This window comes from Protopterus annectens, chromosome 2.part2 (genome assembly GCF_019279795.1).
Source record: "Protopterus annectens isolate FY-2018-M chromosome 2.part2, PAN1.0, whole genome shotgun sequence".
Classification (NCBI taxonomy): Eukaryota; Metazoa; Chordata; order Ceratodontiformes; family Protopteridae; genus Protopterus; species Protopterus annectens.
The window spans coordinates 569,899,065-569,913,926 of record NC_056730.1 but is presented as its reverse complement, the minus strand read 5'-3'; positions in this window follow the sequence as shown (position 1 = coordinate 569,913,926).

Sequence of the window (14,862 nt, the reverse complement as noted above, 5' to 3'; positions counted from 1 at the left end):
ATCCTGGTTTGTTCTAATACAGTGCATTGGTTTTATTACATCTATCTTTCTTAGTATTTTTGTTGATATATTCCCTCTTCTATAGTCTTCTAACAGTGACATTTCCAGTCTTAATTGCTTTATAGTTTTCTCTATTTGATATTTCCATGATGGTATTTGATTTCTCCCCTTCCTTTCCCTCACTACCCTGTGTTCTTGTGGCAGAACTTTATCAGTTATTAATTTAGCTGCACAGTAATATATCCTGTTTACTTCTGTTATATCGCATGCACTTCTATGGGCAGTCCTAATTACTGCGTTCATTTGTTTTATAAGACTTCTGACTTTTTGGGTTTTATTAACCTTCTGTAGTCTATTTCTTTCATTGATCTTAATATGTCTATGTCTATTAAATCAAGCAACTCTTCTCTTAGCTCATTTTCTTCTAAACTGAGGGCACATCCCTTGTTTTCCATTTCCTGTTGGCATTCTATAGAAAGTTCTATAGCATCTTCCTGTGGCACATTCTCTTCAATTTCATCATGTGCCATCCGTTGCTCTGTCATATGTGAACTCACTAGCCTATCACTTGTCAACATTGACTGTGTCAGAGTTTCCACAGTTTCCTGTTTCTTCCCTTGCTGTCTAGCTTCAAGTGAACCTTTATACTGGTTTCCTGTGGAAGGCTCCAAAATATCTTGATATGGCACCTGACCAATTGCTTCCTGTTCCAATGGTTTCCCCTTAATTTGCATATCCATTTCTCTATCCTGTTGTGGTGCTTTCTGAATTAGCTTTTCTACACTAAATCCTTCACTTCACAGGTACTCCATAACCTCAGTTCCTATTTCTTTAACTTTTCCATTACTAATCTCCTTTTCCTCTGTTTTCTTATTTTTTGTGTTGTAAAGTTTTCCATATCCAGATTCCTTTGCCTGTATTTCTCTTCAAATATCTTTGGTGCTGCGCTTTTTGTATTGGTTAGTTTTGCTTTCTCCTTTGCATAAATAGTACACCATATTAAATCTCTTTTTCTTTCTCATGTCCATATTCCTTCTTCAGATGTCTCCTGATCTTCCTGCTTTTCCTTACTTTGTGGACTCACTCCATCATGCTGTGATGTACTCTGTGTTAGACCGTCTACATTAAATCTGTCACTTTGCATGCACTCCATAACTTCAACTTCTATTTTTCTAACTTCTACTTTACTAATCTTCTTTTCTACAGTCCATCTTTGTGATATTACAGGCTACTGTAACAGTGATTTAACGATGAACATCGTACAGTTGTGTAAGTAAACATACCATAACTGTAGATATTCAAACAGATCACTGTTGCAGTAGCTTCACCTTGTCTCCATTCTCTTTCTTTTGATTTTTTACTTTTGCCAAAGTGTGGATATATGCCCATTTCTTTTTTACTAGCACACATCTAGCTGTCAAATCTCTAGTCTCCCTGTTCTGAGTCAAAAAAGCCCTTAAGTTTCAAGGCTCTGGCCACTGATTTTATCTTGTTCTCCTCAAGCTGGGCAGTGACTAGAGTATGTAGAAGGTACCCTAAAGCTTTGGAAGCTGGCTGGCTGGTCCAGTCATTGGCTGGACATTCAATTCTAGCCTAGACTACTTTCTGGGTACCATATAAAAGAGGTGTGCAATTCAGTCTTTTGCAGCTATGTGTCCTCTAACAGACTGACTGTGGGATTATATTCACACATCCCTTTGATTGTCTCACTGTTATGGGCATTTTATGGATTTCCTGTAGCAGTGGCTCTATTCTAACCCTCACTATTATGATGGTATACTTGCATAACTGTACTCTTCAGTTCACGGTCCGTTTCCATTAATAATAACACCATCCATTTGTTAACCAGGTAGGCCCACTGGACACAAATCCCTTTTTAGGGGTAACACTGTAGCAATTCCTGGTTATTTGCTCGAGGTCACATAGTAGGTAAATGAGGATTCAGGGAATCAAACCCTGTACCACAGGAAATACTGCTCATTACCTTAATCTCCTGTGCCAACTGCCAGACAATGGGTGTAGTAATGATATGATTTTTGCAAGGAGAATGTGGCAACCCTGATATACTGTTATATTAACTGTCAGAAGAAATAAATATGACTCCGACCTGCTATGGAATACATTGAACAGCATCCATTGCTTGGTGGAATAAATAAATACAAACAAGTAAAATGGTACAATGTTGTGAAAGGCAATAGCTCCCCTTTCCTTCCCCCTCATCTTCTCATATCTTGCAATTACTTTTATTATATAACGCTATTCCATGTCAGTAACTCCTGGCTCACTGGCTTGCTTTCTCTCTCCCCCCCTTCTTTCATCCCCTTTTACATTAAATCCATTCCTCATCTCCCTCTACCCAGCCACAAACCGTACACTGGCACCTTATGCCCACTCTTCATAACAATAACCCTATATCTTCCTCAACCTCACTCAACTTTCCTCTTATTCAGTTCATCTACTAATCCTATTAGTCATCTAGTTCAACCTCTGCCATATTCAGTACATGATCCAACCACTTTCTGCGCTGACACCTGTACCTATTATCCTGGTATTGCCTCTCCGACTTGCCCTTTTACCATTTTCCTCCACTACAAAGCTGTAGAACTATCACTTCCACCAACACATTACTTAAATACTGTTTTCCTTTGAGCCTCACTTTTTAAAAGCATGTTCTTGTAAATGACATTCAGTTTTTTCCTTTCATTTCTTTGTTTTGAACCACTGTTGTACTCTACTCTTCTATTACATTTATGCATGATTATCAAAAAAATCTATTGATATGCACTGTTGCCTTTTGTAAAACTAGGTTTAGGTTTTACTGTGTGTTCTATTTGCATTTAATCTGCTAAACTGTTTAAAGTCACTGTAATTTTTCTTACCTGCTTTTGGTACCTTTTTTACATGTATTATATACCTGTGAGTTTTTATAGGTTCATAGCTCCATAGGTAGGTACTAGGCTATCTGCCCGAGGCATTTATAAGATAGCCTCTGCTATAAAGGGCCAACTTAGGCCCAGATGGAGAATTCCAGTAAACAAATGCTAAGTACAAAATACATAAATTTACCTCAGAGCAAGAGAACGGATTCATGGCATATTCAATTTATATAAAATTAGGCAAACTTCCATATCTCTGTTCAACAGAAAGTTATGAAATTACAATAATCCACCATTGTCAGTGGAAAATGCTAACAGAAAAATGAATAAATGGAACACATGGATATATGGCTTGTCTGACACCTAAACTGTCTTTTGGATTATGGCTTCTTCACTTGTCTAGATGTTCATTCCCTAAATCTACAGTACTTCCAGTTTTAGAACACAGACATCTTTATAAAGTATGATGAATGTTTTCATTCCAGTGAGAACTTCCTCAGATCATTTCAAACAGTACTGACAGTTTTGGGGCTGATATACTCTAAGGATGTTTTGATCATTGTAAAGCAGGGATTGGGTAATGCTTCCATATTATATCTAGACAAGATCAAAGACAGACTATACACAGAAAATACAGAAGCCATGCTAGAATGAAAGGAACTAAAACAGCCCCAGAGCACTGTCAGGATGAAAGTGCTTAACATTTCACTGTTCTTTTAAGTATCTTTATTTGCATACAATAAATTATTTTTGGAACTATATCATTGTTCTTGCTACTTGGCTGCTTCCTTGAGATATTGTTCGTTTGGTCTTTCCTAGTTACCATTACTCCATACCTTCCAGACCCCCAGCTGGACATCAGCGAAACCATTCTAACCTAACCCAAGCACATGCTCTAAAGAGCAATACTAGCCCATCCTTGCTTACCTAGATCAAAGCGCTCTTAGGTTATATACACCTGAAAAGTGTCAATGCTGATACATATGATCTATGGGATATCCTACTGGAAGGAAAACGTTCGTAAAAATTAATAAAAATGTAGGCATTCTAAAACTGGATGCATTTACTAGATACAAATAGAATACCTGAAAGGATTTCTGAAATGTTGTGGCAGTTTTTTCTACACCTTATCTTTTTTTTTTTTTTTTTTTTTTTTTTTTTTTTTTTTTAAGCAAGATCTGCTGCCTGTATGAAAGACATGGTCTTAATATAAGTCATGGGTTATACAGAAAGCCCTGTTGTTTTACATCTACAGAATAAGATATTTCATGTATCATTCACCAGGCTGCATAAGTATATGTGATATATATATATATATATATATATATATATATATATATATATATATATATATATGCATGTGTTGGGATCTAGAAATAAAACTCATTTTAAAACAGGAGGGGTCTGGCTTGTATATATGTTGGGATCTAAAAATAAAAAATCATATTAAAACAGGAGGGATCTGGCTTGTGTGACACAAAAAACTATCATTAGGATTAAGAATTTGCCATGTAATACAGTCTGTGTATGTGTGTGTGAAAAAATACATATACAGATATGCACACACACACACACACACACACACACACACACACACACATATATATATATATATATATATATATATATATATATATATATATATATATATATACATGCAATTCTAGCCCCCCCATCAATATGATCGCCTACACATGCAAACACACAAATGTTCACATCAAAAATAATTGTTGTACATGTTCGACCATGCATGCTCAGTGAATGCGACTAAACCAATAACCGAAAGAATGTACATATGCACTACCTACTGAAAAAGTCCAGACAAACACTTTTCTGAATGGCAAGGAAAACATTAAATCCCTGTCTACAAGTCCACTATACTCACTTTAATATACTAATTCATGATCGCACAACAGTGACTACAGTGTAACACCTTGCATTGAAGTCATCCAAAGTACAGTCAACAACTTCACAAGTTAACTAAAATAACAGTCAACCAAAAAGAACAATGGACTTCAGAAGCAACCAGCAGAATTGCATTGCTGCTCTTCAAGTTGAACTGTAGTTTATTTTTCAGAGTGTGATGGTTCTGACTGTCTCACACTTCTGACAACTTCTAGAGTCATAGTTTAGTGATGAAATACATTCCTCCCCTACTTTTCTCTCTGCCACACAACTTTTCCTGGTCTGGTTGCTGCCTTATTCTTGCAACCCTGTCTCACTGGCCAGTGATCTTTTCTCGGTAAAAGTATTACACACTTCCCACTCCTATTCCATCGACCCTGCTGAGAAATGAAAGTTAGCTAGTTAAGAGTATACCAGACACACCAGACACTTACAAAAGAATACATATCACTACATGACAGAGTAGTACATGTATTACCCTTATAAATGCACTTTGATCATAGCCACCCCAGCTGCTTCACCAAGGACTGGCTGTTTCTTTATTACTTTCATTCAGTGCTTCACAGTAAATATAAACCCCACTTGTACTGAGAAACCCTAGTATGAAAAAAATGTTTATGTTGTGTTTATTCCTTTCCCTCCATTCTGTAACTTAGATAAAGGTAGGGAATGTATTAATACACTGAAATGAAATTAAATTATTTGGAGTAGTTAAAATAAAAAAGGTAATGCTGATCTTAAAGTAAGTGAATTATGGGAGCAGAGTAGCAAATTAAGTTGTATATGTTTAGAAATAATCAGTCATTTGTACATATGGTTGTAAAATTAAGGAATACTCAGCAGTAGCCATTACATCATCAAATGGATAACATGGAAAATCCCATTACCAGCATTCAAGTGTTAAAGGGCTGTCCATTACAAGGATGAAGTGAGGCTCTCAACATCAGAGAGAGGCTGGTTGGGCAGTGCAATGTACAGCATGGATGTTTAGCTACATGTGTCACCAAATCAAGGTCTGCAAATATCTTTATCCTTGAATCACTTTTTTTCAAAGCAGTTAAAAGATTTCTCTTTGCTGCCCCATACAGAACTCTCAACTGTCCCTATTTTGGATGAACATTTTTCTATTTTCAGGCCCAAGGGGAGTATTTCCCTATTTTCAGGCTTGATTTATCTTTTCCTACAATTTTCTGAATCCCCTTATCAAACATGATCTTTGAAGGTTTCTAATATACAGAAAACCACATTGCACGATCAGCATACTAGTGACACCAATAATTTAAAGAAAGGGGATGCATGTCTTACATCTCTCTTTTTCAGAAGCATAAATAAAGAAACTTGTGTGGCAGACTTTTGCATTACAGTTCATTAAAGACTACAGATGTAACACTGTCTCTTTGATAATGTGCTTATACTTTTCCATCATTTTTGTCGCTCTGTTTTTTAAACGTGTTTTTGAGCAGTATCCAACATTCCTACTGGAAATGGAAGAGTTATGTTCTATTTGGTATTCAAATTTTATACTAAATAGATGTCCACATTTTTTGGCTGGATGTACCCACTTTTTAAGGGCCTTTCTTTCCATTTTCAATGTCTGCAGCTTGAGGGGTATGGCTCCATAAACCTTTACTTGGGTCATGGCTGATAAAGGCCCAAGAAGGACTTACTTCACTTACCTGCTCATTTAAAATAAAATCCTTTTCACATGCCTGTATGATATACTACGTACATTTTACCATGTATTGGCATTTTATGGATAAAGAACAGGAGAACTGATAATGCTCCACGGCTGCAGATGAAAACACACACAAAAAAATCATTTAGTTCCAATGTATACTGCAGTGTTAATTCAGATGGAATAGATACCATGATCTGTAACTCTTCTAAGCGGATATTGCCATCATATTCTATAACTTAATTATAAATGACAACTGCTGAGGAGCTAAAAGTGTGTATTTTGTGTGTCTATAAATCAGAGTTGGTTGTATGTTATATTCATATTGTATAATTTGCTTATTTGAAAATGTATGTTATAATATTGATTTCCCTTCTGTGAGAATCACTGATTTTGCTGGTTGTACTTAGTAGTTTTTTCCTTATTAGAAATTAAATGAAATATGCATTAACAATACTCCAGCAATATGTAATGCTTTGTTCATTTCGGCAGTACACTATTTTGTATTGTAAATTACTTTCCAAGCTCCAATTGGTGTGATAGGGTCCATTTATTAAACATCTGAAACGTATGAAAACAATTTAATAAACAGTAAATATTTAATAAAATAACATTGAAGTGAAATAAAAATGTCTAACCATGAAACTGCAAAAGTGACATAGACTCTAATTTCAAACTCAAAAAGCCTGCCTTTTGTTTCTTAGTATCACATGCTAGATGTCCAAAATAACTTCATTAAAGTCTATATATGCTTTGTGCATGTGAAATGGTTAAGCCTTATTTCTGTTACCACATCAGATTTAGCCAGATGGCTTCCAGAAGAACAGTACAAATTCAACGTATCAGTAATTGGTATCTCATCAGGCAGGCTTGTGTGTGCTTCCTCTGGAACAGATCACAGTCTCTCCTGACAGGAAAGTCTCAGTATGAGCACTGCAGTCTTAATTGTGTACAACAACACCTGCTGGAAGTATCAGGGAGGGGTGAATGCGATACCAGCTGTGTTGTGATGCAAGGCTGTTAATGCCAAATGTTATACTTCCCAGAAAATAAAAATCTCTATCCAAATAATATTAAAAGGCAATTTATCATAAAAATGCAGTTCTGTTCCTTCCAATTCAGTATCTTACATTTGGGCAATTTTTGGAGGGAGATGATAAACTGGAGTACAAATAGGGATATGCATTTATCAACAGTTCTTCAGCTGGGGTGTGTATAATCATTGGTACTCTTGGACAAGACCTTTGCTAGAGTTTAAAATCAAGTACTTAAACTCTAAAGGTAATTTTGATGTTACCGTATCCAGACAAACCAAGTGCATGCAGTGTGATGTTTTCAGCAAAAAGCACCAGGCCAACAATAACATCCACAATAGTGTCACTGCTATGCAGGGCTTTGAGGCCTTGACAAATAGTTTGGAAATGTAATAGTTTTATCCTTGTGATTTTAAGTGACATTCCCAGTCAATTGAGCCACCGAAACACACAGAGTGTCTCCACCCAGGTCTAATGTGAAAACAGTTAAGAAATAAAAATATTCTCACTGAATCATAATTTCAAGTGGTGAACTGAGTTAGGAAGCAGCACAATGCTTACAAATTCTGTACTGGAGGCAAAGAATAAAGATGCATTTCATAACATTTACTTTAGGCAACATTTTGGCCCCAAGTCAGCTGCACCATCAGGAATTCAGACAGCATTAAATGAATCTGTGAAATTTGGCTTCATATTTAACAGAGCAGTTTGGAAGGCTGTATAAGGCAGGTGCTCCCCTGGCAAGGTTCCATGGAAACAGTCAGGAAAAAAGCTGCTCAGCTGGTTATGCCTGTCAGAAATGCATAATGACATCTTATTATGTTTAGGATTTGCTCAGTTCATGCATTCTGTTGTAGTATAAGAAGTCTCTTGACTGTACCCTTCACTGTGTGTTTGCTTAAAGCACATCTTAAGCAATGCAAACAAATGTTTGCAACACAAAGTACAACACATTGTGTCATCTTTTAGTGTGTAATACTCTTATGAGACATTTACAGGTGTGCTCTAAAACAACAGATGTGTAGATAGCTAAATTATATTCATGTGAGGGTAAGAAAATGTGATGTGATGCACGTTTATACATTGTAATGATTGCAAATATCACTTTGAGAGCTTTTAACTGCTAAGCTCTTGGCCAGTGATTTTATTGTTCCGTGATAAATATCCATATTCTATTTTTAAAAGTTTTCTAAGTTATGGTCCAAAATAAAACTTTTTAAAATGAAATATATGTTATCTTTCATAATTCTCAAATGCCCAGATTTTCACAAAATGTCTAGATTTTTGCCTCATATTTTTGGTCTGTTCCACATAAAATGTGTGATTTTCTTGCAAGTCACTGAGGACTGAAGTCAGTAAATAATGATATACATTTGAGTTTCATACTTCATATCATTCAAAAAAATGCATAACTACACAAATCTTGTTATTCCATCAACTTTCTAAGTTTATAAGAGTAATACTTACAAGCTGTCTCTCTTTTTAGGCCTTTGTCCCCCATTGTTTTAGGCTTTGTCCACATCTCTTGCTCCAAAAGGTTGAGAGGTATGCTTGTTTTCCTTCACTACAATGATTCAGACTAGTAGATCTATCTCTTATACTATACACATAAATGCACACATGAGCATACATATGTGTGTGTGTGTATGTGTGCATGCTCCGGAGTAACAACAAACAAAAAACAAGCAGATTACCAGCAACTGAGGAGTCAGAAATCTGTGGCAGTATTACATAGCCATGATCAGAGTGCCCCAGAAAAACTGCACTGTAGTCAGGTTTAAAAGAAGGGCAGTGTTCTATTCTCTTGTGGTATAAAGCTAGAAAATCCCATGGCCAACACAGTTACACCAATATATATATATATATATATATATATATGTGTGTGTGTGTGTGTGTGTGTATGTATATATACACAGTGGATATAAAAAGTGTAGACATCCCTGTTAAAATGCTAAGTTTTTGTGATATGAAAAATAAGACCACAATAAATCATTTCAAAACTTTTCCCACCTTCAGTGTGACCTATGCCTGTACAATTCAATTGAAATACAAACAAATAAAAAAACGTACAATAAGCTGGTTGCATAAGTGTGCACACCCTTAAACTAGTACTTTGTTGAAGCACCTTTTCATTTAATTACAGCATTCAGTCTTCTTGGGTAGGAGTGTATCAGCATGGCACATCTTGACTAGACAATATTTTCCCACTCTTCCTTGCAAAAGCACTCCAAATCTGTCAGATTGCGAGGGCATCTGTTGTGCACAGCCCTCTTCAGGTGACCCCACAGACTTTCTATTGGATTTAGGTCTGAGCTCTGGCTGGCCCATTCCAAAACTTTAATTTTCTTCTGGTGAAGCCGTTCTTTTGTTGATCTGGACGTATGCTTGGGGTCATTGTCGTGTTGAAAGGTGAAATTCCTCTTCATTTTCAGATTTCTAGTAGATGCCTGAAGGTTTTGGGACAAAAGTGACTGGTATTTGGAAATGTTCATAATTCCCTCCACGTTAACTAAAGTCCCAGTTCCAGCTGAAGAAAAGCAACCCCAAAGCATGATACTGCTACCACCATGCTTCACCGTGGGGATGGTGTTCTTTTGGTTATGCGAAGTGTTGTTTTTGCGCCAAACGTACCTTTTGGAATTGTGGCCAAAATGTTCAACCTTGGTCTCATCAGACCATAACACATTTTCCCACATGCTTTTGGGAAACTAGATGTATTGTTTTGCAAATTTTAACCGGGCCTGGATGTTTTACTGTGTAAGAAAAGGCTTCCATCTTGGAACCCTACCTCATTGTCCAGACATATGGAGAATATGGGAGGTTGTTGTCACATGTAGTACACAATCAGTACTTGCCAGAAATTCCTGCAGCTCCTTCAGTGTTGCTGTAGGTGTCTTGGCAGCCTCCCTGACCAGTTTTTGTCTTGTCTTTTTATCAATTTTGGAGAGACATGCAGTTCTTTGCAACGTCACTGTTATCCCATATTTTCTCCATTTTTTGATGACTGTCTTCACTGTGTTCCATGGTATATCCAATGCTGTGGACATTTTTTTGTACCCTTCTATCTTTATTTGTGGTTAATCAGAGTCTCTTTAATTGATGGCAGGTGTGTACCCAAGAAGACTGAATGCTGTAATTAAATCAAAAGGTGCTTCAACAAAGTATATGTTTAAGGGTGTGCACACTTAGGCAACCAGCTTATTGTACATTTTTTATTTTTTATATTTTCCCCTAACATATTTGTTTGTTTTTCAATTTTATTGTACATTTACAGGTCACATTAAAGGTGGGAAAAGTTTTGAAATGATTTATTGTGGTCTCATTTTTTTATATCACAAAAACCTGGCATTTTAATAGGGGTCTGTACACTTTTTATATCCACTGTATGTGCGTATGTGCATGTATATGTATATACAATGAAGGTCAGCTGTTTTAGTTTACCATATACAGATCAAACAAAATGAATTGCCACCACCACCACAATCATATCAGATCATCAGAAAAACATATAAGTGAATCTGGTCTGACAAATTTCATACCTAACCCAGAGCACTTGTCTCTCCTTTTTCCTTCCTCTCATTATAGTCAATGCACACTTTTGTTAAAATGCTCCAAACTTTCTTCTGCCCATTCCTGTGAATCATTCCTCTGTCTACCACTCTCTGTGTGAAATGTTTGGCACATAAGAAAATGATAAAGTGCATTTGGATGTTCCTGGATAAAAGAAATGGCACAGAAGTGATTTTTGTCCAGGCAACACTTCAGAAAAAAAGGTAAGTTGTGAAGTTTATTACGTATATAGTAAGCACTAGGCTAGCTGCCCTTGTGGGCCATTTTAAGCCTAGCCAATTTCCTCTCAGTGAGAATCAAACTGTGTACCTATTGCGAAAAACTGAAAGGCTGCCAGCCCAGCTAGATAGAATTTTGTAGATAACTGTATGTCATTGTAAACATTAATACAATCCACAGGCTGTTTTACAAATGGAAGAAAACTAAATGTAAGAAAAACTGTGTTATATGTTCTGAACTTCAAAAATGTAACCACAGTGCACCCTGCTGGAAGAAAGCTGATATAAAGCATTATTTTAAGACTGTTTCATCTCAAAGGTCAGAGACATGATATCTGGATGAAGGAATTCCTTCTATCATTTTGACACCAGAGTTAATTGCAAGGTTTTACATGTATAATGTATTTTATTGCTGTGGCTTCCTGGCCAGGTGCAAGTTTACTAAGAAAACTAAGAAATGTAAATTTAGAGTTTCTGGTATCCTGGAAACCAGAGACGGGTCAAGAATGATGTAATCTAAAATGAGTCAGCAGTGATTTATTATCAATTTAAGAGATCCAGAGAGAAAGAGATTTTGCATTTGTCTTCAGAACTGACACATCACCAGCACTTGCTTGCTCTGTATGTATGTAGGATCTTAGACTTTAGTATTTCTCTTAGAAACAGAAAATAGTAAGATTAGTCTAGCTTTTTTCTATATTTATGTCAGACTATTCTACAGTATTATTTTAAGCATTTTCCTGTGATTTCTGAACCTTTGACTAGCACTGTGTTGAATTGAGGAGATTTGTCTTGTGTCTTTATTATTATTAAATATTTGTTAAACCTTTCAACTGTGGCTGTTTTGTGTAGAGACAACTTAAGCTCTAGAGTACTTGCATGTATTTAGTGATACTGTCCAAGCCATTCCAATAGCCTTAAAAGTTCTGGTCACACTTACTATTTTGATAATAGCATTGCACAGTAAAATTGGGACACCCTTTGGGAAGGGGCTTATTTGTAGCTGATATTAGTGATTATTGGCAGTAATTACTACCTTATAGTCTGGGCCGAAGCCGAAAGGGGGCAGAGCTGGAGAACCTGTGCCAGCCTTCCCCAGGAGTGTCTGTGTGTTTGTATATAAATCAAATCTTAAGTGTGTGTGTGTCAGCTACTTGGGCAGGGACACAAAGCTCTGGTTGGATAGAGGGAGTGCTGGGAGGACTTCACTTGGAACCATGGCTAAGGACTCCATTCTATAGCTGTGCAGTCTGGAATCTTATTGGGCATCTGGAAAGAAAGGGAGAAACCAGCCCCAGACTGACTGTGATCTCTGTGTGCTCTCAAGGGAAATTGTACTTTACTATGTGTGTACTTCTTATCTTCCCAATGTGCATGCCCATCACTGGTGTTAGTAGTGAGGACTGAGGCTCCTTGATTACTGGGTCAACACACGGGTGTCACAGCTATTGTCTGTGAAATGAAGATCGTAACTATTACACCAACCCCAAACCACTTCTAAAGCAGTGTACCAGATATTCTGTACTTCTCAATGGCTTGAATTAAATCTTATCTCTTTGCCTTTATGCAAAAAACTTCTAAGCTTCATTTACATAAAATATTATGTAGTAAATGTCAATATGCTGATTCAGGGACAAGATGTTTGCCTGTGTTATTGATTTTCTGATGTCAGTTAGCGACCAAAGAGCTGCAAGTGAGCAGTGGGGGGGGGGGTCACCAACATAACAGCAGCTTTTCATTTCAGTGGTTTTGTATTGCCCTTAAGCTTTGCCCTCTAGTCCTCTATAGGAAACTGGACTTAAGTCCCAAGTGTGCACACTAACATGGAAACTGAATACAAATGATCTCTGTGTGACCAAAGTGGGACAGCATTTGTACAGTTTCACTGGCTACCATATGACCCAAGGGAGTTAGACAATATGGAAGAAATATGGTGTACCATGCAGGCTAACTCTCCAACAACTTTTGATTCTGTCCATGAGTGAATCACCCTAAAGTGGACAAAAAATCATGCTATTTTGTCCTGGGGAAAGAACCAGATCAGGAAGAAAAACACTGTGGTCATGATAGCCTGGCATTAGTAAAGAATGAATAAGTCACCTGAAAAGAGTGACAAGCTTGTCAAGACCTGTATGTGAAAGACTAAAGTTAGACAATGTAAGACAAAATATTTTGCTCTATTCTGGCGGAACTACAGTGTTTTGTTCATATCCGCCTCACATCTACTGGACTAGGAACTGTAGAGAAAGTTTTACTATGTGAAATGCAAGAAAATAAACTATGGCTTAGCTGCATTGTAAATTATCAGCTTACAGTCAGTTATTTGTGCCAGGTTTTCTCATATCAGTACTGCTCTCTCATAATATTTCAAGGTGCCTTTACTTACTACACATAAAAACGATGCCTTACAGCTCAACATGTAGCAAGTTTTGGGTGCTCTGATCTTTTATTATCCTACATAAAGAGTGAGATAAATGTTTCATTGCCTGACAGTGAAAAATGCTTCTCTCGAGGTGCAGCAACAACAGAATAGGAATAGTACGGTATGTGTGGTGGGTGGGGGATTAGTTTGGGGGAGCACAGATGGCTTGCCCCTGCATAGGACACTTTTTTACTGTGTTTTATTTTGTTTTATTTGTTTGCAACTTAACATGTGCATGTGTTGTAAACATTTGTATGCTGAGGCTGTCGGTTTTGAGTTATAGCTGCACGCATTTGTGATACAAAGTCAGATGTTTCAGGGAGTCATACCGGATCAATGCATTAATGGAAATATGTGTTTCCTTTCCAAATAGATGAGGATAAAGTAAACCAATAAGGGTATGACAGAAAAAGAAGTTATGTACCTACCATAACTTTCCATGTTAGTTGTCTTCATCTCGCCTTCTTTCTTGCTGGTTGGGACTCGGCCATCTTCTATAGCTCGAGAGCTGTTTACTGGCTCGAGGCTACCCCTTATCCCATGATGCCTAGCGCTAGCTACCCAGATCTCGTTTGTAATAGCTAACCCCAGACATAGCCAGAGAATCAACCTGTCCAAACAAACAGGTTGAGCATACCTGTCATACTCTCTAAGTCAGTAGAGGAAACAAACCAGAGAACACTCAGCCAGTGAAACCAAAACTCCTCTCGATCCAATAGGACAGGGGGACGGAGGGTGGGATGCAAGAAAGTAGGCGAGATGAAGACAACTAACATGGAACGTTATGGTAGGTACATAACTTCTTTATGTTAAGTTGTCTATCTCGCCTTCATTCTTGCTGGTTGGGACAGCATCCCTAGCACCTAAAATCCTGGGCGGCTCATTGGAACAGACTCTTCAGAACAGTGGAACCAAAGTCAGCTCTGCTCCTGGAGACCATATCTAGCTTGTAATGAGAAATACAGGTATGAGGATTTGCCCATGTAGCAGCTGCACAGATAGAATCCATGGGCAACCTAGATTGGAAGGCTACAGAGGTGGCCAAAGCCCTAGTAGAATGACCTTTTGGTTTGATAGGCAACTCTTTGTTTCTCAATTGATAAATGAAAGTAATAATGTGAGAAAACCACCTGGATAAGGTCACTTTGGAAACTGGGAGACC